The 23,291-nt window shown below is 34.6% G+C and overlaps 1 long non-coding RNA gene across 2 annotated transcripts in view; it reads right to left on the bottom strand.

Annotated features, from left to right (window-relative positions):
* Positions 1–316: 316 nt before the first annotated feature.
* Positions 317–23,291, bottom strand: part of LOC109491691 — a 64,181-nt gene continuing 41,206 nt past the window's right edge. Inside the window, exons 3-4 of one of the 2 annotated variants that reach the window (XR_006584912.1) lie at positions 829–883; positions 317–716 (exon numbers count right to left, since the gene is read on the bottom strand). This is a non-coding gene — a long non-coding RNA (uncharacterized LOC109491691). Of the gene's footprint in view, positions 717–758; positions 884–23,291 lie in introns of those variants that run through there. The other variant, XR_002745556.2, reaches the window with a different exon arrangement.

The raw sequence follows: 23,291 nt of genomic DNA, 5'->3' as shown, positions 1-23,291 counted from the left end.
TATGTTTTTGATTGTTTAATTTTTGTTTGCTTTTTAAAAAATATGTACCTGTATATTTATGTACATTTACAAGGTTTTTCCTGCTCCATTTCATAAAATTTTTGTTTTAAGAAATAGAAAGAAATACACACTTTCTGTGTTACCTAGCTGGAATTTAAATAAAACCTTGAGAAAAAAGGAAATGCATATTTTCTAAATAATCTTATAAACCAAAATTATTTATTAATATTATAGTAGGTAGCAATTATCCTTCCATTATTTCACTGCATATTTCATTTTTGTTTACATATACAAATTCAATTTTATATAACCTCCATATTATTTGAAATTAAGTGTTTATTGCCTTTTAATTTTCATGACAAAAAGTCTGTTCCACTAATCTTACTTTAGATCTCACGCACTGTATTTTCATATCAAGCAGTTATCTTGGTGAGATTTTTGGATCCTAGTTCATAAAGACAGTTAAAAACAATATACCTTTCTTCACTTCTCAACTCTGGGTCAACTTGAGAAAAAAGGTACAGAGACATTCATATGGAATTAAAATATTAGCTTTGGTTGAGGAAAAACTAACCTTGTAGGGTGTATTTAGATCTGTGGCCAAAGCATTTGCAAACTGTCCCTACTCATCATTGCCCCCAGTACCATTCTAGATGACAAGATATCTCACCAGGAGAAGTGGCTGTCTTCAGGGTTGGTGCATTTAGCTAGCTTTACTGATAAGGAGGGAAGAGCGACAAAAGAACATGAATGATACATCAATGCTTGCTGCTTTTAATAAATATTCTCCACCCAATCAAGAAATGTGAATCAATAGATGTTATTCACCTCCATGACTGACAGGCACAGCTAGAAGGTAGAAATGTTCCTCTAGATGAAGTTCCTGCACATAGAAAGAAGAGTCCTTGTAAATGGAAGTTCACCTTGCAAGAATCTTTGCTGAGAAATTGTTCTAAACATCAGTAGAATCTTCTATGTATTATTTCCTGAAAACCTGCACTCCCTTATTTTTTCCAACGTCTTTCTTTCATAGAAAATCCATATTTGAATATTTTCATACATTTACCTCTGAAGGAAGTTAATTTTTCAAAACATAATTTCTTTCTTTCATTGTTTACTTATTTAATTTTTTGAGGCGGGGGGGAAGTTCAGAGAGAGAGAGAGAGAGAGAGAGAGAGAGAGGATCTTAAGCAGGTTCTATGCCCAGCACGAAGCCTGATTCTGGGCTTGAACTCATGACCAAGAGATCATGACCTGAGCCGATATCAAGAGTTGGACGCTTAACCAACTGAGCCATCCAGGTACTCCAAAATATCACTTATAAATACATATTCTCTTTTTCTAATCCCTGATTACTTCCCTGGTACATCAACTTGAGGACACAAGTGAAAAAAACAATTAATCCCCAATATGTAGCACCTCCAAGACTATTCCTTTCCTTCAAATGCTCCCTCCTCTTCTAACCCTGTTTTGTGGATCAAGACTACATGTTTCTGGTTTCATTCCTCGAAATGAAATGCCTCCTAGCACATATTTTCAGGGATATGTGGTATATGAGCTAACGTTCATATAGAAAGAAAACATGCTAATAAAATTAGGAAGGCCTCAAAAGGTATAACCATCTCCTCCCCATTTTTCTGAAAACTCTTGTTCTCTAGCTTTCGTAGCTGGTATTGTTTTAATAAACATGGAAGCTACTACAAGCAGTTTCGTGAAAACTTCAAACCCTGATATAAAGTAACTTAAAGATACTTTATATGCTTAAGTTCTTACAAGAACTTATAAGTATCTTACAAGATATTTATACACCTTGTTAGGTTGATTTTCTTCTTTTTGTTTTTAATTAGTACTATTTTTTTTTTTTACCTAGAGAAGAAAATGAGCCTTAGAAGCTGTTTACTGACTTTCCTGTAACTACAGTCAGTAAGTGGCAAAGCTAGGGCTCTAACTGGGCAATCTGAATCCAGAGATCTGATTTTAGAAAACTATGCTTTAAAAAAAAATTAACGTTTATTTATTTTTGAGACAGAGAGAGACAGAGCATGAACGAGGGAGGGTCAGAGAGAGGGAGACACAGAGTCTGAAACAGGCTCCAGGCTCTGAGCTGTCAGCACAGAGCCCGACACGGGGCTCGAACTCACGGACATCGAGATCATGATCTGAGCCGAAGTCGGCTGCTTAACCGACTGAGCCACCCAACCGCCCTTAGAAAACTATGCTTTAATAGGTCATGTTGTCTTCTCCCTTCCTCTCTCAGGCTCTCTCAGTTTCTTTCTCTCTCTTCCATATTTCCATCATCTCTCTTCCCACTGCTTACTTTATTTACATATCTATTTTCTGTTGATCTGATCAAGCCCGTGCTCAACTAATAAATTTGATGGAGCAATTCAAACATGATGATGTCACACATTTATTGAATGGTTATTATAACAAGAACACTGATGGGAAGTTAAAAAGGCATTACACAAAATCAAGATGAATTGTCGATGTTTAGAAAAAAAAATATTTCCTTGCAAAAGTGATTATAAGAAACTTTTACATACACTCTCCCCCCCTCCCACACACAAACACTTAAGAGCAAACTGTCACTCACAAACAATTTTTGATGTATAAATATATAAAGTTAACCTCTGTAACAAATGGTTCTATCCAAGGGAAAGTTCTACCAGTGCACCTGAAATATGATTTACTATGTGTAGTGCTTAACTATTATGTAGGAGAATTATCACTCATATGAAAGAAATATATTACTAATTAGAGTAAATAAAATAAATGTCACCCGACAAAAGTTGCATCAAGGAGTTGGTCTGCATTATTTAAATACGTCTGGTTAAAATATACTTTGTTTTGTTTCTACTATAGAATCTTCAAATAAATCTGCTAGTGGTCAATTGACTCTGGAAATTGAACGTTTGTTATCTTAAGGATATTAAAAATATTCTTTAGCAGTACCTTAATTTTATTGTGAAGCTCTGTTAGCTTCTGAGAACTTGAGATTACCAAAGAGAGAGAAGAATTTGATAAATGGGATTTTGAAATTATAAATATGTACAATTATATATATTTATATTTATGGAATATATATGCTATGTATGTCTGTAAATAAATAGATGGTGCTGACTATAGCATTATGAACAATTTTCAGCTATATTTCATAAAGTTTAGCTTAGTTTAGCTATTGTATTTCAGAAAAAAAAATCTAAAACGTGGAAAGAAATCTCTAACAGAGTTATACAGAATATCAAGAAAATCTCAATTGCTAAAGTAGGTCACAGCAATTAAATTGCCTTTGTACAAGTCTACTCATAATTCTATTATTCCTATAAGATACATTTTTTACAAAGTTCCTTTGAAAATATTGCTCTTTTGTTTTTATAAGCTTTTTTAAGCTTTTAAAGACACATTCATGCACACTTCTTATTGCCTGTCAACCATTTTCTTTCATTATAAAAGTCATTTTGTTAGGGCCTTGATTTAATTAATAGACTGTATTCATTAGGGCAACTGACCACAGAAGACTCCCTGCTGCTTTATTCAATAGAAGTAGCTCCTGGAGTTTTGTGTTTAATTTGCTCCATTTTCCCTGGTTCATAAACCATGAAAACTTTGATTTTGTTCTGTATTTTTTTTTCCTTTCTGCTCTCTGATTCAATCAGTTTCCAAGGAATGAGACATTTGGGTGACTCACATCTGCTCTATCAATATTCTTTCTTGCCATTTTTTTTTTTTTTGCAATACAGGAATTTTCTAGGCTAAGTATTTATGGTTGCCTATTGTGCAAATGTGTTGTACTAAATGGCCTTAAATCTTCATGCTTCTGATCAAAACTGATGAGAAAAGAATATTGGCAGAGGTCTTTATTTTTTTTTTATATGTATACTTGTAGGGCTAATTTGACTTACTTGCTGAGTATAATAATTCTAGCTTCCAGAAAACTTTAATAAGGAAACTTCTAAAGAACTTTGATAGAGTTGTTTCTTCTACTATGCAACCTGTTTTCTGTACCATGTTGGTTCCAAGGTTAAGCATGGTACTCTCTTCTGGACAATTTTGCAGACTGCAGGCTCCAGAGAGTGTGGCAGTGGGGTGGGGTGCAGGAGTTGAAGAGCCTTGCTTTCTTACTAGGAGTTGTTAGATCACTCACTCAAGCACTACAGAAACAGTTCTGTATCTGCAGCCTACAATGGGATTTGATCCATGAGCTTTGATGAGAACAAACAAACAAAATGCAGCCTTTCTTTTTACTGATATCTGATTGAAATTTCACACATCTTAAATATATATACATCATGAAAAGCAGTATGAAAGTATCTGTAACTTGTCACCAATTAAAATGGTATATAGATTCATGTCGTATAGCAAGTGCTTCAGATATCTTGAAATATTTTTTCAATCATCAGTACCTCTGTTTTTATTATTATAATATTTATAGAATATATATTTATATTTGTACGTATTATATTAATTATTTGATAAATTATATTATGTTATACTTTTATATGGTTATATTTATTATTATATTAAATTTTCCATTATTCCTCCTGTCACAACTATTCATCATTTTATGCTTCAATACGACATATAAATAACTGCCTTTTTAATAGTTTTGATATTTTTGATTAACATATTTCAGCATGATTTGATTCTTTGTAATCCTAAGTATTTGTGAATTTACAAAAATTATGGTGAATGCACAGGCAACAAAAGCAAAAATAGACAAATGGATTTATATTAAAGTTACAAGCTTTTGTTCATCAAAGGATGTAATCAACAAAATGAAAAGGCCATCTATAGAATGGGAGAAAATATTTGCAAAGCATATATTTGATAAAAGGGTTAATATCTAGAATGTATAAAGAGCTCCTACAGTTCAACAATAAAAAATTAAGTAATCAAAAGTCTTGAACAGACATTTCTTCAAAGATGATATACAAATGGACAAGTATATGAAAAGATGCTCAAAATCACAGAAAATATAAATAAAAACCAAAATGAGATAACATCTCCCCCCCCCCCCCCATTAGCATGGCTACTATTAAGAAAACAGAATACAACGAGCGTTGGCTGGGATATAGAGAAGATGCAACCCTTGTTCATTGTTGATAGGATTGTAAAATAGTATAACTTCCATAGAAAAAAAACACAGTATGGCAGTTTCTAAAATAAGTAAAAATAGAACTACCATATGATCTAGCAATCCCACTTCTAGCAATATTTTGAAACGAACTGAAATCAGAATAACAGAGATATTTGCGCACTCATGTTCACTAGCAGCACTATTCACAATAGCCAAGAAGTGGAAGCAACACAAATGCTCATCAATGGAGAAATGAGTAAATAAATGTGGCATATACATACACTGATACACTGCAGTTGTATAAAGGAAGGAGATCCTGTCATATGCTACAACGTGGATGAAACTTACATTATGCTAAGCGAAATAAGCTAGTCACAAAAGGACAAATACTGTATAATTCCACTTTTTATGAGGTATCTAAGGTAGTAAAATTCATAGATATAAAAATTGGAATGATGGTTACCAGGAGATGGGAAAGGAGAGTTGTTATTTAATGGATATTGAGTTTCATTTCTACAATATGAAATGGTTCTGGACATCGGTTTCACAACAAAACGAACATACTTAACTGGACTGTACCCTTAAAAATGGTTAAGATGGTAAACATTATGATATGTGTTTCTTACCACAAAAAAGGAAAATACCAAAAGAGAAAATTATAGGCTTCATTCAACTTGACAAGATTTTGTTTGATGTAAAATGGTTACATAAAACCTCTATACTAGAACAATATTGGATATGTCTGATTTGTCCCTTCATACTGATTCTCTCTTAGTGCAATACACTTATTAATCTTCTCAGATGAGTCATCATGCAACCCCTAAGTTTAAAATATCTCTGAAAACTTTAGGAATTTGAAAGGACAATAATATAAGAAAGAGTAACTCTTGCCAACAAGTAATTTAGATTTAATTGAGTCTACCAGATATACATCTGAAAAGATTTAAAAACATTCAAAAAGAAATCCCTCTTTCTTCTCACTAATAGAGTACCTATCACTCCTATAATTTTCCTCATATTTTTCAGATTTAAATAAGAATTTTTAAATTCTAGTTAGTTAATTAGCAGTTCAAGCAGAATAAGATCTCATCTTTTAGACAATTCATGCCAGGTATGAGGATAAATGACATGATTATTTGATTAGAGCTGAGCTTTGTAGCTGAGCATTTGAATAAACCAAGACTTACTATATTCCTGTACTCTATAACACCTTTTATCTCCTAATCCTTTCCTGCTTCTGAAAAGGCACAAATTGAAAGGGAGTTTATAAGTTTCATCTCAGATGCAAGAAATAACTTGCAATACAGGGGAGATTGATGGTAATTATCTTCAGCTCCCTATAGTACTATTATTAATAATAATGGTGATTCAAATTGGAAGCTCTTTGAATATGAGTAAGTGGTTGTAAAAACTGAAATTTCAACCTGATGAATTCACATGCAATCACTTATATTTATAGAACATCCCAAAAGGATGGAACTAGCAATTGCACTGAATGTATTCGATTGGATCTGGCCTTTCAATTTATGTTTTGGAGCTACTTTTATATAGCAGTGCATTAAAAGAATGGTTAACAGAATTTAATGCTAGATTCATTTTTGAAAAAAAAATAATGTTCACACATAAATTGTTTTAACCCTTGCTACTAATTATTGTAGTCATTGATGAAAGTAATACCTTTATGACTTTGACCATGTTCCTGCTGAAAGGAGAAATTTAGGCAGGTTTTGATTTCAATCTTAGATTTTCTGGGTGATGGTCTCAGAAAGAAAAAGTAAGAGGCAGGTATACAGGAAGTGGGAAAGCCAACTTAAATGTCTGTTATTGAGGACAGTATCTGTATAATTGGAATTAGTTTCTATTGGGAGTTCATAACTGGTATAAAGCCCACCGTCTTGAATTGCCAACTGAAAGAAAGAAGTTTGAAGCATTCATTACTGTCTTCTGCCCCACTGGTTGAGGTTTTTAAAATATTAACTCTTCCACATTATGAGGTTGTCTGTGTACATTCATGATGAAAGGGTATCTACACTGATTTAAAAAAAAAACTGTAGCAAAAAGTAAAAAAAAAAAAAAAAAAAACCAAAAATGAGTGCAATACACTTGAAGTGGTATTCTGTTAGCCTGAGGAAAGTCTGAAGTAGGAGATATGTGCAGTAAGTCGAAGTCCTGTAGGCACCAGACATTTCTGTTACAGTCCACCCCTTTTACCACTCAAATCAACTCAGATCCTCCACTAAGTCCATTCCAGTAGTGAGTCTGTAAGAAAGTGACAACCTGAAAATTTTCCAGGAGAGTCAATACAGGAAGATTGTTGAAAAGATCCTTGTTGCTGTAACTGATCCTAAGGCCATAACTAATACTCATCAATGCTGTCCCTCAGGAAACTAGATTTCCCATATTGGCTATTCTAAGTGGTATGAATTAGAGTTTTGCATTACCTTTGGCAGATCATAGTTGCTAAAATTGTTTATTAATAGTTTTTACAGAACCTTGAGATGCTGAGAAGAAAAGTGTGGAACATACTTTTCCCTTCTCAAACGTTTAGCTATGACCGTAGCTTTCCTCTCTGGGATCCAGAACCTATAATCTAGCAGAGTTCATGACTACAAAAGCAGAAAGGTTAAATTCAACTAATGGGATACTGGAGTGTGGTGAGAAGAATCAATTCTGTTTTCACCCATTTATTCTGCTACTGGGTACATACATCATGATCGTTAGTTAAATGAATGTACTACATCTTGAATTACAGAATCTCAAATGTATTGTCCCTGAGCCCTAAGAGAAAGTAACTCTGCCTATAAATTAACATTCCATTATTTTACTAATCTGGTTGCCTCCTAATGATGTGGTGTGTGCTTTTATCAGTGGACACAGCAGTCATGTGTCAAATGTTGCTATTCTTTCAAACAAATGGATGGTACGCTGGGTCTGAACCAATGTTGTACAGGATCTCATACTGTTAAATTAGGCATTCTGTAAAGACATGTATGGTTGCCATGACTTAAATTCCAATAAGGATAAATTGTTGCCATTACATGTTGTAAGATAGCGTGGGTTGAATAATGTCCCCCCAAAACTCATATATACCTGAAACTACCTAGAATGTGATCTTATTTGGAAATAGATCTTTGAAGATGTAATTAGTTAAGGATCAGAATGAGATTATACTGGATTCTGATACGCCCTAAATCCAATAACTTCTGTCCTCCTAAGAGGAGAAGACACAGAGACAGAGAGAAGGCCATGTAAAACAGAAGCAGATATCGGAATTATGTAGCCACAATTCAAGGAATGCTTGGGACCACCAGAAGCTGTAGAAGGCAATAAAAAATTCTCCTCTAGAGAGTTCAGAAAGAGTGAGGCCCTGCTGATATCTTGAGGTTTTTTAAAATACTTATTTATTTTTGAGAGAGACAGACAGACAGATAAAGCATGAGCATGGGAGGGGGAGAGAGAGGGAGACACAGAATATGAAGCAGGCTCCAGGCTCTGAGCTGTCAGCATGGAGCCTGAAGTGGGGTTTGAACACACAAACTGTGAGATCATGACCTGAGCCAAAGTTGGATGAATGACCAACTGAGCCACCCAGGTGCCCCTGATATCTTGATTTTGAACTTCTGGCTTTCAGAACTATGAGAAAATAATTTTTGTTTGCTTGTTTTAAGATATCCATTTTGTGGTGATTAGGAATTAGCAGCCCTAGGACGCTAATACTTAAATATTCTGCTGTGACCCACTTGTTACTGTCTGAACAGTATCCTCAAGGGATGATATCATACACGTCCACTGTGTAGCATTTTCTGCCTGGAGTCAGATGAGGCATTTAAAAATAGTAGAAGCTAGACATTGGCTCATTTTGCTTTCTTTTGTTTAATGTAAAATCTTTTCCCATTCTTTTACTTTCAGTTGACTAGGCATGGCATTGCTTGATTGTATGATACCCATATGTTGAACATTTTGAGAAATTGCCAAATTATTTTCCAAAGTGTCTGTGCCATTTTATATTCCCATCAACAATATATTGGGGCACAAATTCCACTCTATCCTCGCCAATGCTTTCTGTTCCTTGTCATTTTATTAGAGTTGTTCTTTGGGGGGAAAGTGCTATCTTGTTTTCATGAGCACTTTCATAATATGTGATGAAGTTGGGCATCTTTTCATGTGCTTACTGGTCATTTATAACTGATGGTGTAGATGGGTTTCTAAAGGTCATTCTTGTATCTTCATAGTTTACTGATCAGCCAATGATTGTTCAGAAGCTAGCCCGAACGTTTTTACCTGGTAAGACTTTCATCCTTTGCTAATGATCTATATTTGGTCAGATCAAATGTTTGGGTTGCAGAACAGTTTCAAATTTCAGCTTGTTTTCAACACTGTCCTGGTTTTTCCATTTTACTGGACTGTCTCACATTCTATGTGTGCACACAGTCACATGGGCACTCAGCAATGAGTCCAATGTGTTAATGACTGTGTCCTCTGCAGGCTCTCCTATGCCTACACAAAGCTGTTTCAGTCAGCCAAAGATGTATGGTAATTTAGCAAATCCTCCTCTGCCATAATTCCTGGATCCCCCTAATGAATAACTGGCTACTTGGCCACTGCTTACCCCAGCAAGTGTCAAACTTCAGGCTCCCCAAGCCTCTCATTGTTCCCATTATTTACCACTGAGGTTACTGTATTACTAATAAATTCTCTGGATGTGGTGTTTTGCACTCTGTTCTAAAAAAATTTCTTCTTTCCTTTCAGGAGGATGTTGAGTTTTATGGTTTGTCTGCTTTGGTTAAACCATAGAGCTAGCCAGGTAGGAAATCAGAGCAACCTCAGGCAGTAACATGACAGATTCCCATGGTTCTTATTCAGAGTTCAGAAGTTTTTCAGAAATAACGATTTCTCAACTAGTTGAACACTTTTGGTTGATTTTCATGACCCTGGAAATGATTGCTTTCTGGTTTTATTATTGCCTTTTTATTATTTACAGGAATTGCCAAATTCTTCATTTGGCCACACTGCAATGTGTCTTTAAAATTGAAAACATTGTATAATAGAAATTTTCATTTACTATGCTTAAATTGTTTGTAAGCTTCCTAATAATTTTGCTTTTTAATATTCCTTTATTCTTCCTTTTGGATTGATTTCTAAAATGACATTGTATAAGAAGGGTTTATTGGAATGAGATGGTGAATAGGGATGGCTATTTATTCTGGAATTCTGATGGTTAAAGTTTCAAAATAAGACACATCAATGCCATAACCACATATGTGCATGGATGATGATATTGTTAATAGTGCCACCTTTTCCAACACTGTTTTAAACACTTAATAAGATTTGTTGCTTATTCTTTGTTTAAATTTTTATTTAGTATTTTAAGAGAGAGAGAGAGAGAGAGAGAGAAAGAGGGGGGGGGGAGAGAGAGAACAAGTGGGGGAGGGGCAGAGATAGAATCCCAAGCAGGCTCCTCAATGTTAGTACAGAACCTAATGTGTGGCTTGAATTCATGCACTGTGAGATCATGACCTAAGCTGAAGTCAGACACTTAACTGACTATGCCACCCAGGTGCCCCAGATTTTCTGTTTATTCTAGTGACAGTGATTACACGCTCACATTGACGTGTTTGAAGAAAGAAGTCATTAATTCCTAACTTTTCCCCAGGTGTATCACTTCTTCAGAGTGAAGACTTCTACCCATACTATAGAGACTTGGATGGCTAACTTCAAGAGCTAAGAAACCAAAGGTGAAACAATTTTCTCCAACCAAGCTCAAGGTTATTTGCTAATGACATGTGTTAGGGAAAGAAATGAGCCCAGCAAGGGGGGGAAATGCCAATCTGTTTTCAAAAGCATAGAGTATGAGTTATTTTAGCGATGCTTATTGTGCAAAAATGCTTAGTAATATGAATCCTTAGTAGCGCATTCTTTCAAATGTATTGTGCTATTAAATGTAACAGATTAGAATCATAATTTCTACATATGATTAAAAACCAGCTGTTGTATTTATTCTCCTACACAAAATTCCTCTCATAAATACACAACATTTATTTTAAAATCTGCCATACTTATTCAGGAAATATTCATTGCATCATTAATTTTCACACTATGACCTACAAGTTATCAGATTGGTTACTTCTCACCATTGCCATAGTTAATGCTATGTTCAAAAAAGTCTCATGGCAAAAATACCTTACAAATCTAATACTCAGACAGTGACCTAAGATCATAAGCAAATTGGCACTGAAATGTAAATATCTACATAATCTCTGTTATTACTTCCCAGTGACATTCAGTAACAATAAATAAATAACGTGAGAAGATATGCTACTGATACATTTACAACACAAGATTTATTTTTAAAATGAAAGCTGAGGGTAAATAACTACTAGACACAAGTATCCCTCCTAAATAATCTTCAGAAATTAAACACTGATCAAGAAGAGCTTTCATATACAGTAGCCACAAAAGGAAAGCATAATTCATTAAAATAAAATGACAACATGTATATTGAAGAGAATATTAAATGTTTGAAACAATAGAATTTTTACAGATGGTTCAGCTTAAGTCCAAAATAAATGTGACCAAAATGTGTTAGATGTAAAATATGCTTAGAAAACAGTAATAAGAGCACAGAGACGGAGATGATGTCAAAAGTAGGCAAATAGTCTGATCATACACATATACATAAACCAGGCTGTGTTTGAAAGTTATTTGGAAAGCATAATAGTCTGATCTGATATCTAGTGTTTTGGAGGCTCAGTCTGTCAACTCTGTGGACATTGCTGGGAAAGGAGAAGGTGTAAGCACAAACAAACTATCGAGGGCATGGTGATTTTGAGATATTTCTTGATAGGCAAATTGAGATGTTGAATATTGTTTAAGATTGTTTTTTAATTTTATTTTGGAGAGCAAGAGAGAGTAGGAGTGGGGGAGATGGGCAGAGGGAGAGAAGAGAATCTTAAACAGGCTCCACACTTAGTGCAGAGCCCAACACAGGGATCCATCCCACCACCCTAGGGGCATGTCCTGAGTTGGACACTCAACCAATTGAACCAACCTTGAGCTCAATTGTTTTAGATTTTTGAGCTCCTTGTTTTAGATATTTGAATCTTGAGTTCATGGAGTAGTAAATAAAAACATTTCAGACAGCATCATCTTTAAATATAATTTAAAGGCAAGGGAAGAGTTAAAGTAATATTGAGAGTGAATGCAGTTAGAGAAGAACAAAGAGCAGAGAATTGAGGCTTGTGGCACTGCAATACTCACAGATTGGCTCAAGGACAGAAAACCAGTAAAATAGACCCTGCACTAGACATTCAAAGGACAAGTTATTGACCTCCACTCAAGGAAAGCATGTTTATAAGGACAGATATGTCTTTCCATTACCATACCAGGGGAAAACCTTAATATGTATTAGCTGTTGTATATATAGAATCCTATTGCCTTTCAGATGAGAAAGAAAATGCTTTTGGAAAGAGATAATTTCAGAGTGTTCTTGAAGTTGCTGCTCTGTGTTTTCTTTCAAATAATGGGTTTTTTTGTGATGATGGAGTTTATTTTGTTTTATTTTATTTTAAATATAATTTATTTTCACGTTAGCCAACATACATAGTATAGAGTGTGCTCTTAGAGGCTTCAGGAGTAGATTCCCATGATTCATCACATACAACACCCAGTGTTCATCTCAACACATGCCCTCCTCCATGCCCATCACCCATTTTCCCCTCCCCACTGTTCCCCCCATCAACCCTCAATTTATTCTTGTATTTAAGAGTCTCTTATGGTTTGACTCCCTGTCAATTTGTACTTTTTTTTTCCTTCCCTTCCTCCGTGGTCTTATGTTAAGTTTCTCAAATTTCATGTATGTGTGAGAACATATGATATCTTTCTTTGACTGACTCATTTCACTTAGCATAATACCCTCCAGTTCCATCCATGTTGTTGCAAATGACAAGATTTGATTCTTTTTCATTGTCAAGTAGTATTCCAGTGTGTGTGTGTGTGTGTGTGTGTGTGTGTGTGTGTGTGTGTGTAAAGAGCCCAAATGTCCCTCAACCGATGAATGGATAAAGAAGATGTATATATGAGTGCCAACCTAGGAAGACAATGTGAGGCAAGTACACATTTAAACACAAAATTTAAATTTAAACACAAAAAAAATTAAAAAAAATAGTTTCCAGTTTTTCACTTGTTTCATGTTATATGGAAGTTGTTGCTAAGAAACATATATACTGAAAAATATAGCTTTTTAACTTTGCAAATATTTCTATATATATCCTCTTTATCCATTCATCAGTTCAGAGACATTTGGGTTTTTTCCATAACTTGGCTACTGGTGATAGTGCTGTTATAAACATTGGTGGTACATGTGCCCCTATGAATCAGCACTCCTGTATCCTTTGGATAAATTCCTAGTAGTACTATTGCTGGGTTGTAGGGTAATTCTATTTTCAATTTTTTGGCGAACCTCCACACTGTTTTCCAGAGTAGCTGCACCAGTTTGCATTCCCACCAACAGTGCTGGAGGGTTCCCCTTTCTTCACATCCTCACCAACACTTGTTTCCTGAGTTGTTAATTTTTGCCATTCTGACCAGTGTGAAGTGGTATCTCAATGTGGTTTTGATTTGTATTTCCCTGATGATGAGCGTTATTGAGCATCTTTTCATCTGTCTATTGGCCATCTGGATGTCTTCTTTGGAAAAATGTCTGTTCATGTCTTCTGCCCATTTCTTCACTGGCATTATTTGTTTTTTGAGTTTTGAGTTTGGTAAGTTCTTTATAGATTTTGAATGCTAACCCTTTATCTGATATGTCATTTGCAAATATCTTCTTCCATTCCATTTGTTGCCTTTTAATTTTGTTGATTGTTTCCTTTGCTATGCAGAAGATTTTTATCTTGATGAGGACCCAATTGTTCATTTTTGCTTTTATTTCCCTTGCCTTCAGAGACATGTGTTGTAATGTATGTAAGTAAAGCAAAGTAAGAAGTTGCTATAGCTGAGGTCAAAGAGGTTGTTGCCTGTCTTCTCCTCTAGGGTTTTGATGGTTTCTTGTCTCACATTTATGTCTTTCATCCATTTTGAGTTTATTCTTGTGTATGCTGTAAGAAACTGGCCCGGTTTCATTCTTCTGCATGTTGTTGTCCAGTTATCCCATAACCATTTGCTAAAGAGACCATCTTTTTTCCATTGGATACTCTTTCTTATTTGTCAAAGATTAGTTGGCCCTACATTTGTGGGTCCAATTCTGGGTTCTCTACTCTGTTCCATTGGTCTCTGTGTCTGTTTTTGTGCCAATATCATATTGTCTTGTTGATATCAGCTTTGTAGTACAGGCTAAAGCTTGGGATTGTGATGCCACCAGGTTTGGTTTTCTTTTTCAACATTACTTTGGCTATTGAGGGTCTTTAGTGGTTCCAAAAAATTTGTTCTAGCTCTGAGAAGAATGCTGGTGCTATTTTGATTGGGATTGCACTGAATGTGTAGATTGCTTTAGGTAGTATCAACATTTTAAGAATATTTGTTCTTCCAAACCTTGAGCACGGACTGTGTTTCAATTTCTTTGTGTTGTCTTCAATTTCTTTCATAAGATTTCTATAGTTTTCAGCATACAGATCTTTTACCTCTTTGGTTAGGTTTATACTTAGGTATTTTATGGTTCTTGGTGAAATTGTAAATGTGATTGATTCCTTGATATCTCTTTTTGTTGATTTCTTATTGGTGTATAGAAATGCAATCAATTTCTGTACATTGATTTTATATGCTGTGACTTTGTTGAATTCCTGTATCACTTCTATCAGCTTTTTGGTGGAGTCTTTTGGGTTTTCCATGTAGAGTATCATGCCATCTGTGAAAAGTGAAAGTTTGACTTCTTATTTGCAAATTTGGGTGCCTTTTGTTGTCTGATTGCTGAGGCTAAGACTTCCAATGCTATGTTAACAAAACAGTAGTGAGAGTGGACATCCCTGTTGTAGGGAAGGAAGCAAACATCCAAGTCCAGGAGGCACAGAGAAGTCCCTTCATAATCAACAAGAACAGGTCAACATTATGGCATATCACAGTAAAACTAGCAAAATGCAAAGATAAAGAGAGAATTCTGAAAGCAGCTAGGGACAAACAGGCCTTAACCTACAAGGGTAGACACATAAGGGTAGTAGCAGACCTGTTCACTGAGACTTGGCAGGACAGAACGGAGTGGCAGGATATATTCAACTTGCTGAAGAGGAAAAAATATGCAGCCAAGAATCCTTTAACCAGAAAGGCAGTCATTCAGAATAGAAGGAGAGATAAAGCCTTTCCAAGACAAACAAAAACTAAAGGAATTCATGACCACTAAGCCAGCCCTGCAGGAGATCCTAAGGGGGAATCTGTGAGAAGAAAGCAACAAAGACTATAAAGGACCAGAGACATCACCACAAACACGAAACCTAAAGATAACACAATGCACTAAATCCATATCTTTCAATAATCACTCTGAATGTAAATGGACTAAATGCCCCAATCAAAAGACATAGGGTATTAGAATGGATAAAAAACTAAGATCCATCTATATGAGTCCAAAAGAGACTCATTTTAGAACCGAGGACACCTGCAGATTGAAAGGAGATGGAGAACCATCTATTATGCTACTGGAAGTCAAAAGAAAGTTGGAACAGCCATACTTATACAAGACAAACTATACTTTAAACTAAAGACTGTAACAATAGATGAAGGACATTATATTATAATTAAGGGGTCTATCCATCAAGAAGAACTAACAACTGTACATGTTTATGTCCCCAACTTAAGAGAACCCAAATATATAAATCAATTAATCATAAATATAAGCAAACTTATTGATAATAATACTGTAATTGTAGGTGACTTTAGTATTCCACTTATAGAAATGGACAGATCATCTAGGCAGAAAATCAGTAAAGAAACAATGGCCTTGAATGATACACTGGACCAGATGGACTTTGATGGATATATTCAGATCTCTTCATCCAAAAGCAGCAGAATACAAATTCTTCATAAGGGCACATGGAACATTCTCCAAGATAGATCACATACTGGGTTACAAAACAGCCCTCAACAAATATAAAAGGATTGTGATCATACCATACATATTTTCAGATGACAATGCTATGAAACTTGACATCAACCACAAGAGAAAAAATTAGAAAGCCTCCAAATGCATGGAGGTTAAAGAACATTCTACTAAAGAATGAATGGTTCAACCAAGAAATTAAAGATGAAATTAAGTATATATATATATATATATATATATATATATATATATATATGGAAGCAAATGAAAATGAAAACATGACAGACCAAACCCTGTGGGATGCAACAAAGGCAGTCTTAAGAGGAAAACACATTACAATCCAGGCCTATCTCAAGAAGCAAGAAAAATCCCAAATACAGAACCTAACCTCACACCTAAAGGAACTAGAAGCAGAGCAGCAAAGAAACCCCAAAGCCAACAGAGGAAGAGAAATAATAAAGACTACAGCAGAAATAAACAACACAGAATAAAAAAAAGTAGAACAGATCAATGAATCTAAGAGCTGGTTTTTTGAAAGAATGAACAAAATTGATAAATCCCTGACCAGACTTCTCAAAAAGAAGAGAGAGAGAACTCAAATAGATAAAATTTTGAATGAAAGAAGGGAGATCACAACCAACACCACAGTAATACAAACAATTTTCAGAGAATACTGTGAAAAATTATATGCCAACAAACTGGACAATCTGCAAGAAATGGAAAAATTCCTAGGCACCCACACATTACCAAAACTCAAACAGGAAGAAATAGAAAATTTGAACAGACCCATAACCAGTGAAGGAATTCAACGAGTTATCAAAAATTTCCCAACAGATAAGAGTCCTAGGCCAGATGGCCTCCCATGGGAATTCTACCAGACATGTAGAGCAGAGTTAAATACCTATTTTTCCTCAAGCTGTTCCAAAAAATAAAAAAGGAAGGAAAGCCTCTGGACTCATTCTGTGAAGCCAGCGTTACCTTGATTCCCACACCAGACAATGACCCGACTACAAAGGAGAATTACAGGCAATATCCCTGATGAACATGGATGCAAAAATTCTCAATAAGATACTAGCAAATTGAATTCAACAGTGTATTAAAAGAATTATTCACCATGATCAAGTGGAATTCATTCCTGGGCTGCAGGGCTGGTTCAATATCAGCAAATCAATCAATATGATACATCACATTAATAGAATAAAAGATAAGAACCATATGATCCTGTCAATAGAGGAAGAAAAAGTATTTGACAAAATACAGTCTCCTTTCTTAATAAAAACCTTCAAGAAAGTTGGGATAGAAGAAACATCTTAACATCATAATAGCCATATATGAAAAGCCCACAGCTAATACCATCTTCAATGGGGAAAAACTGAGAGCTTTCCTCTTGAGATCAAATAATATTTTTATCAAGTCTCAAATGAATGGACAATGGGTCAACACACTAGCCTCCTCTTCTCCTTACTTCATTTAGTACTATAGAAGCTAGAGTCATATTAAATGGTCCTCTGCCATTGTTTCCAGGACTATGCTGATTCCTAGCTCTTCACCTATTAACCTTTTTTCTACAACATCTGTCTGGCTGCTTATTACTTCCTTTTCTGTCAGGTAATTTGCTTTTCTGAACCTACTGTTTAAAAGTGAACCCAATAATGAACAGAGATTAATGAAGGTCTCATTAAAGAGGAACCATCTGAGCTGAGGTATAAAGGTTGAATAGAATTTTAACATGTAAATATGTTATTATATAAATTATTTCATCCTGTCTCATGACAACAAATTGAATTTGCATATTATTTTTTAACACTGGCAGAAGAAGATTAGAAAATCATTTAAGTCAGATGGCCATATCCTAGTTTAGATACTCACGTGATAATGGACCCTCTTTTCTGGATCTAGTAAATCAGACTTAAAAATGTCAGAATACATTTCACTTCTAATTAAGTGTATCAATCATCCCTGCTCAACACATCAACAAAATGCTAATGAACTTCTCATCTCTTTGCTTGCAAAAGTTTCTTGTACACAACTCTCTTTTGTTAATTTATTTTTTAAAATTAATCTCACCCCTTTTCTCCTGCCTATACTTGTTTGTGCCATAACCCATGGTGATACTGCTCTTATTTCAACAAATATTGTATACATGTACTTCTCTTTCAGATACTCTATCCTGATGTTTCTATTGAGGGGCCTTCACGTCAACTTTCTTGGACTTTCAACGATAGTAGTTGTGGTATTGACTGTGCCCTTACCTTCCAGGGCCACTCCCAGATCACTGGTCCATGATTCTCTTCACTTACAAACATCTGAACCCCAGACCGTGTATCTCTCACCTTTTTCAATTATCCTGAATATCTATTATACACTTGGACAGCGCTGTCAAAATGTATATGTGAAGTTGTGGAATCTTTTCCTTTACACGGGCCTTGACAATCATCTTTGGATGTTAACAACTATACTGAGAACTCATTTGAGTCTCTTCAACATCCTGGAGACTATAACATTTTAACTTCCTTTTATATTGGCATGACCTTCATTATTGCAAGGCAGAGAATTTAATTTGCATTCCTCTTTTCCTTTCATAGTATTGCTACTTGTCCTCTCTCTTATTGCAACTCCTACCGATATGCTAGACTTACATTTGTCTTTAAAAGGGTTTACTAATTGATCAGTGTGTTCTTTTCCTAAATTGCATTGCCATTAAAGCATAAATGTCAAGTAAAAGTCTATAAAAAAGAAAAAAAAATGCTCTCTGGAAGACAGAAGTTCTCATAACAAAGCAAACCTATAATTTTCCAGAGCAGGGATCCCAGCCCCAAAGAAACACCTGAGGCTTGTTTTAGATTTGTTTTCTCTATAGTAAGAATACTTCAAAAAAGTTAATGAAAGAGATCTTCCAAAAATGAATCCATTGAAAGAATATAATACAGTTGGAAGATATTTTATTCTCTTTACATAATACACCAAATGTATAAGAATGTTACAGGGATGATATGAGTGTTTCTAACACAATACATGAATATCTAACTGTGCAAAGTAAAATGCCAAGGACACACTCAGTTGTGTGCTTGTGACAGATAATTTTCATGTAGCTATAATTTATTCCCAACTATATATATTCACTCATATTTATGTTTAGACTACTGTTAACCAATGAAACGTTCTATGATATTAAATTTATTCTAGGTCTGCATTGCTCTTAGGGCAGGCCCATTTGACGACTGAGCACATGAAATGTGGCTAGTCCAACTGAATTTTTAATTTTGCTTAATTTAAATTAATTTAAACATAAATTTACATAGCTACTCATTAGATAGCAAAGCTCTAGAGATATGGCCTTGCAATGTTTGGGCATAAATAACTTAGAGTTTGAAGAGTACACTCATTATTACCAAAATATTATTTTCTCTGCCAAACATTTAATATTTTCACACACACACACATACACACACACACACATATATGTATATACATTTTATATTTTCACACATATATGTGTATGTATATATATACATTTTATATTTTCACACATATATGTGTATGTATGTGTGTATATGTATATATATCCACACATATATATACACATATACACACACACACATACACACACACACACACACACACACACACACACACATATACAGTAAAACCCTGGAATATGCGTTACCTGGTCTGCAAGTATTCTGCAAAATGAGCAATCATTTATAATATATCTTAACTTGATAAGAAAGCAATGTCTTGCAGTATAAGTAGTACATGATGCCAAATGTCACAAGATCACAACTGATCCAATTACTCTTGAAATTAGCTTTGATATACACAAGTGCTTTGGATTACAAAATGTTTCCAGAATGAGTTATGCTCACAAAACAAGGTTTTGCCTATTGGTATATATGTGTTTATATGTAGTCTTTTCTAACAAGTTCAGATCCCCTCTATTAACGACAAGTAAAAATCAGCAACAATAGCAAAACTTAAATTTTACCTTGTCTCAGCTCTTAGCAGCACCCTTATTTTCTGACCTGACTTTATTCACTTTGACTACTGGCCAAATCCTTACCATGTTGCAATGTGGATGCTGCATTCATTTACCTCTTGTTTCAAAAACACTTTCCAAATTACTTTTTAAGATTCTGTTTGTAAAATTTTTGGCAACCTAGATGAATAAGACATTGTGTCTGCCTTTAGAAAGGAAGGAGTGATCTAAAGAGAAGAAGATGAATTTCCTTGGGGCCCCATCTATTATATTGCAAGCATCTGATTTTATCACTATTCTGTAAACTGTTGAAAGTCTTAGTGTTGAATGATGTGTCAGTTTCTGAGTATTTAATGTTTTGTTTTATTAAAGATCTTCAAGTTTCTTTTCAAGCTATAGACATCTAATATCACAGTTATTGGGGTGCCTGGGTGGCTTTTGGCTCAGGTCATGATCTCACAGTTTGTGAGATTGAGTTCTTCATCAGGTTCTGCATAAGCATGGACCCTGATGAAAATTCTCTCTTTCTTTCTGCCCCCTCCCCCACTCATGCTCTCTCTTTCTTTCTAAGGTAAATTAATATATATATATATATAAACATATATATATATATTTATAGTTATTATCACTACCAATGGCAAATTGTTAATATTTATTATAGATAACAAAAAGAGTGTAGTACTCAGTATATTACTTCAAATTGCTAACCTCATGAAGTCTTAATTATACGAGATAAGTTAAGGAATTTTTGTTTACTTCTCAACATGTTACTATTTTCATAATAGGTGTCCTAAAATTTGAAATTAATTTTGCATGAATAACACTATATTAGTTAAAGTAGGGCATTCCAGGCTAAGTAAACCACATGATTATAGGGAAAGTATATACAGAGAATAGTTGGGCTAGTGTAGGAGTTTATGCACATGAAAAGGAAGATGGAAAATGTAGGCTGGAAAGATATTTTTGCAAATCCAAGAACAAATAATAATTGTAAAGTTTTGTAAGTTTTCTAATATTAAAATTAATAGTTCAGTTATTCTGTGCGGTTTGGTGGAAGAAGCAGATTGGAAATCAGAAGACCTGGATCTGAGCTCTATATTTGTTTTGATTAGTTATGTTACTTCCATTTCTTCTTCAGCCAAAAAATAGAATACAATAATGCCCGGCATACCTTTATTGTAATCTGGTTGCCTGGGGCTGTTTGCTATGGTTTGAGGTACCACCTACCTCTCCTCTCATTTATTGTTCTCACTGATAATATCGATCTCAGCATCTCTAACAGGAGAGGCAGTAAATCTCCATTTAGACAGCACTGCTTCCTATAACTCCTAAAATATTGCCAATATACTTTTTGGAGAGAGGAAGTGGGCCTGAGACTGAAGAACGTTATCCCTCACAAGTCTATTTACCTCAACAGCTGAATCATGGGGTCCATACAACCTGCATGTAGAAAGCAAAGCTGTCCCTTTGTGCTTGTCCTGTGAGGTCAGGAAATGGAAAAAGGAAGAGGAAGAGAAGAGGCAGGTTTGATCTTTGCCTTTAATTCAGGATTTTCTCCCATTCTGTAGTGAATACGGCTTGGGTGTTAAGGTTCTTCACTCAGACATCCCTTATGTCATTGGAGAAGCTGGTAAAATGAACTGTTCAAGGAAGAAAGTATCTTCCTGTATATGGAAAGAGGGTTGGTGGCTGATCCACTAGAGTATTAAGCAGAAATATGGGAGAAAGAGGGATGACAACACCTAATTTCGATCAAATGACACAAAATTATAAAAAGTTGAAATCACTGTAAAATATTAATAGTTTGTGTTCTTATTTCTTGACAATAATATAAAGTGTATATAGAAAAAATGTATTAAAGGAAGTATTAGAGAATATCCTGAAAAATAGGCAAAGTTACACTGCAGGGACACGAGTGTAAAAATACAAATTGAGAACATTATCTTGAGACAGAACAGTTCAAGTACTCACTTTTCCCCTAAATACATGGATGATAATTTATAAGACCATCAGTGCCCTGGATCTTCTTTTTATTATTTGTAAAATGAAATAATTCCACTTGATGCTAGCTGAATATCAATTTATTTCAATTTTTTTTAATTTAAAAATGTTAACCTTGCAACTATTTCAATAGCTAAAAATATCTCCAAATTCCCAATGATCAAGATCAATATTTCATTAAGTAGCAGACATCACACTTCACTTTCCTCTTTTCCTCTTGTTACATAATGAAGGCATTTTTGTTAAGCACTATGGACAGTTTGAAGAGAAAATAAGTTATTAGGATGAAGACTGCAGAAGTGAGAAAGATAAAAATGTAGAAGCAACTCATGCCACTTATATTTGTGGCAGTGAAAAAAAAGGATATCATCATAATTTTTGTTTTCATATCACCATTTGACAGCATTACTTTTTGCAACCCACGAACATTCTAGGAACGGCTAAATTAATATCCGGCTATAGTTAATTTTGGAAACCTTCAATGCATTAATTATCTTATCTGGTATAAGAATCTTCTATTATTTCAACACAGCCTGAATGCAAATGTTGAATCTGAGGAACTGAGAATTGTACAAAACTGATAATGGAAAGGTTATAAATTCAAGATATCTAACAAAATCACAACAAAGGTATCCTATATATTTTTGCAAGTTGTTTGCTAATTTGTAATATACTTCATTGGTTATAAATGATACAAAACCATCACAAATATGCTTGCCAGATTTGAGTTCCTGGCCATTTCCCTGTAAGTATTCTGAAACAGTTGTCCTATTTATTAAATATCATACAGTCTATCCAACTTATTCTAACAGCAGCTACTGGGCGCATACAATGTGACAAGGCATTTGATAGGTACTAAGGACAAGGAAAAGTTTAGGAACACAGAAAACCAGACTTCATTAATGGCAAAGACGAAAATAGAAAAAAAAAAGAAAAACTTAACAATGTAGTAAATCCAGATTATAATTTTCATCACTACTCATCCAAAAAATATCTAAATCTGTTTAAAGTTTTCATTGTATAAAATGTTTTATTAATTAAAAATGAAGAATCAGTTAACTCTAGAAAACAGAGGATTATATTCAGAAAAAAATGGGTCATCTTACTAAACATACTCTTGTCACCTGTTTGATTCTTACAGAAATACTGTGGGTCCCAATACTGGAAGTCAGTGAACTAAAAAATTCTTACAGACTCTCAAAATATTATGGTTACAC

This window comes from Felis catus, chromosome C2 (genome assembly GCF_018350175.1).
Source record: "Felis catus isolate Fca126 chromosome C2, F.catus_Fca126_mat1.0, whole genome shotgun sequence".
In the NCBI taxonomy this organism is placed as follows: Eukaryota; Metazoa; Chordata; class Mammalia; order Carnivora; family Felidae; genus Felis; species Felis catus.
The sequence above is the reverse complement of the archived record's forward strand: the minus strand, read 5'-3'. Positions and strand labels throughout refer to the sequence as shown.